This window comes from Zea mays, chromosome 1, assembly GCF_902167145.1.
Source record: "Zea mays cultivar B73 chromosome 1, Zm-B73-REFERENCE-NAM-5.0, whole genome shotgun sequence".
Lineage (NCBI taxonomy): Eukaryota > Viridiplantae > Streptophyta > Magnoliopsida > Poales > Poaceae > Zea > Zea mays.
The window spans coordinates 164,895,586-164,898,207 of NC_050096.1; the positions used below are offsets into that span (position 1 = coordinate 164,895,586).

The window sequence follows — 2,622 nt, forward strand, 5'->3', positions numbered from 1 at the left end:
CAAGGCGTTGTTCGAAGGGAAGTCGAACTATGTTATGTTTTTTAGGTAATCTGCAAAAAAAATCTCTAGATCTGTGCCATCTATTTCCACTATGCCTAAACTTAAGTACCTGTGAGTTCATTTTCTCATTACCAAAAACTAGACTTGCATTAAATTCTATGTTTGTGTTTGAGGTTAAATTGATTTTTCTATGTATATAGAAACCTCCCAAGATTATGTGGAATCAATCATTTGATCTGCGCTCCCCCATCGCCACCAGCGATGACGCCACCCCTGCTGCATCCATGGGTGCCAGGAAAGACGGTCAGCTCGGCAACCTCCTCAAGGCTCCGAAGTTGTTGGACACTTCCACCAAGTCCTGACAGCAATCGGTAACTTCTGCATTTGCTCAATTGTGGTCGGCATCATCGTTGAAATCATCGTCATGTGTTGCTCTTGGCTGTAAGGGCGTCAAGGACTGAGAACCAGGACACCTTCGATACTACCATGGTTGGCATGCTTGGAGGCTAGGACTGGTATTAGAGAAATCCACTTCTTGCCCTTCAACCCTGTTGATAAGAGGACTACTCTCACATATTTTGATACCGATGGAAACTACACCGTGTCAGCAAGGGTGCTCCTGAACAGGTGAGGAAATTTGCAATCACGTTGCTTATTCTGGAATGAAAAAAACTTTGTTCTTTCAGCATAGGAAGTATCTGAGAAAACAAGGAGTCCCCTGGTGGACCATGGCAATCCATTGGTTTGTTGCCCCTGTTTGATCCACCTAGGCAGCACTAAGACAATTAGCAAGGCTCTTGTTCTTGGTGTTAACGTCAAGATGATTGCGGGTACATAGCCTGTTACTAACAAATGATCATACAATTTATAGGTCCAGTATTTGTGCAATTGCTGAAGTTGGACTTCTTTTTTTACTTCAGGTGATCAGCTTGCTATTGGTAAAGAGACTGGAAGGAGGCTTGGCATGGGCACCAATATGTGAGGAGACTTCTTAATCATCAATTGATTTAATCCTCTCAAGTGCCTTTGGTTTTGGTTTCTCCAAAATTTCCCATTTCATAGGGTTCCTGAATCTCTTAAAATGTGTGCTATTATTTCAATATTTTAGTTTTTTAAAAAATTGTTTATCTATGGTTTTTGTGAGTACATGGCTCAAGATCTTATTCAAGGAAGGAGGATATGGTACTTCTGTTCCTCTGTTCCTCAACTTGATTGGCGCTACAACCGGTTCGAAGCCCAGTCTGCTGCTAGCATGGCACTGTGGGGGATGGATATCCCCGGGTCCACATGCGCATGTAAACACACGAAAACACGTCTCGAGCCACCTAGCAGGCATCCCCCCTGGAGCGTCCTGCAGTGGGCCAGCCGAGAGTAACCAGGCGAAGCAAGCCCATTCTGATCCAGCAAAGGTCCACGTCTGAGTTAGGCGCCATGAGAGCACAAGTATGTTGGGCATGACAGTTGCGCCCACCCGACAGGCTAAACCTCTGGCGGTAACTCAGGCGGATGAGCGTAGGAATTTCCCAAGATGTAGGAGGACAGTTCGCTACAAACCGGGAGATATGTGAATGGATTACGTTGGTCATTTGTGCGGGGATAGCTACCCTTGGTCGCATATATAAGGCTAAGAGGCACCCCTACCATTATCATCTTACCTCAACCCACCGTTCTCATAGTTCACAGCTTTTAATCTCATCCCAATACTAAGACCACCGCAGGACGTAGGGTGTTACGCCTCTCACGCGGCCCAAACCTGTACAAGCTTGTGTGTTTCTCCTGTCGTGCCACCGCACGAAATATCGAGTTACGATCAACAACGTCGTCCTGTCCAAAAGCACCACGAGGGTAATCCCGTGGTGTGCGGTCGGGTAACAAACTCCGACAGGCACCTGTGTGGACCCTCTGCGAACTGCGTAGACTCCTATCAGTGATAGGATGCGTCATGCGTGAGTGCTCACAACCAACATAGAAACTTTCTCTTGGGTCTTGGCTATCAATTTATCCAGTATGAACTCATGTCAGTTGATATATGTTAAAGTATGTTGACCCTAATGATCCAACCAACATAGAAACTTTCTCTTGGGTCTTGGCTATCAATTTATCCAGTATGAACTCATGTCAGTTGATATATGTTAAAGTATGTTGACCCTAATGATCCAACCAACATAGAAACTTTCTCTTGGGTCTTGGCTATCAATTTATCCAGTATGAACTCATGTCAGTTGATATATGTTAAAGTATGTTGACCCTAATGATCCTACCAAGATCTTCCTGTGATACCCGGTTTGCAAAGAAGAGAAGTTGAAGGTTATTCTTTTTGTTTGTTTTTTCTCTTATTCGGGTGTCGCGCTTTGGGGATTTAGAATTTGTGGAAAACATTCACCAGTATAGCAGTAGAGTGGTTGGTCGGGAGCTGTCGTGCAAGCGAGTTGGGCCGCGAATCGCAATCCGGCCCACTAACCCTCCCCTAACCCTAGCCGCCCCCCCCCTTTTTCCCCCTTGGGTTGTTGCAGCCGCCCCTTCCCCTCCCCTTTCTCTTGGACGCCCCCCCCCCCCTCTCCCATCTTCTTCCTCCTCAAACCTTTGCAGCCCTCACCACCCAAAACCCTAGCTGCCCCCCCC

At 46.3% G+C, this 2,622-nt stretch overlaps 1 pseudogene; it reads left to right on the top strand.

Annotated features, from left to right (window-relative positions):
- The first annotated feature begins 429 nt into the window (after nt 1–429).
- On the top strand, nt 430–2,277 carry LOC109941496 (plasma membrane ATPase 2-like; annotated as a pseudogene).
- The last annotated feature ends 345 nt before the right edge of the window (nt 2,278–2,622 follow it).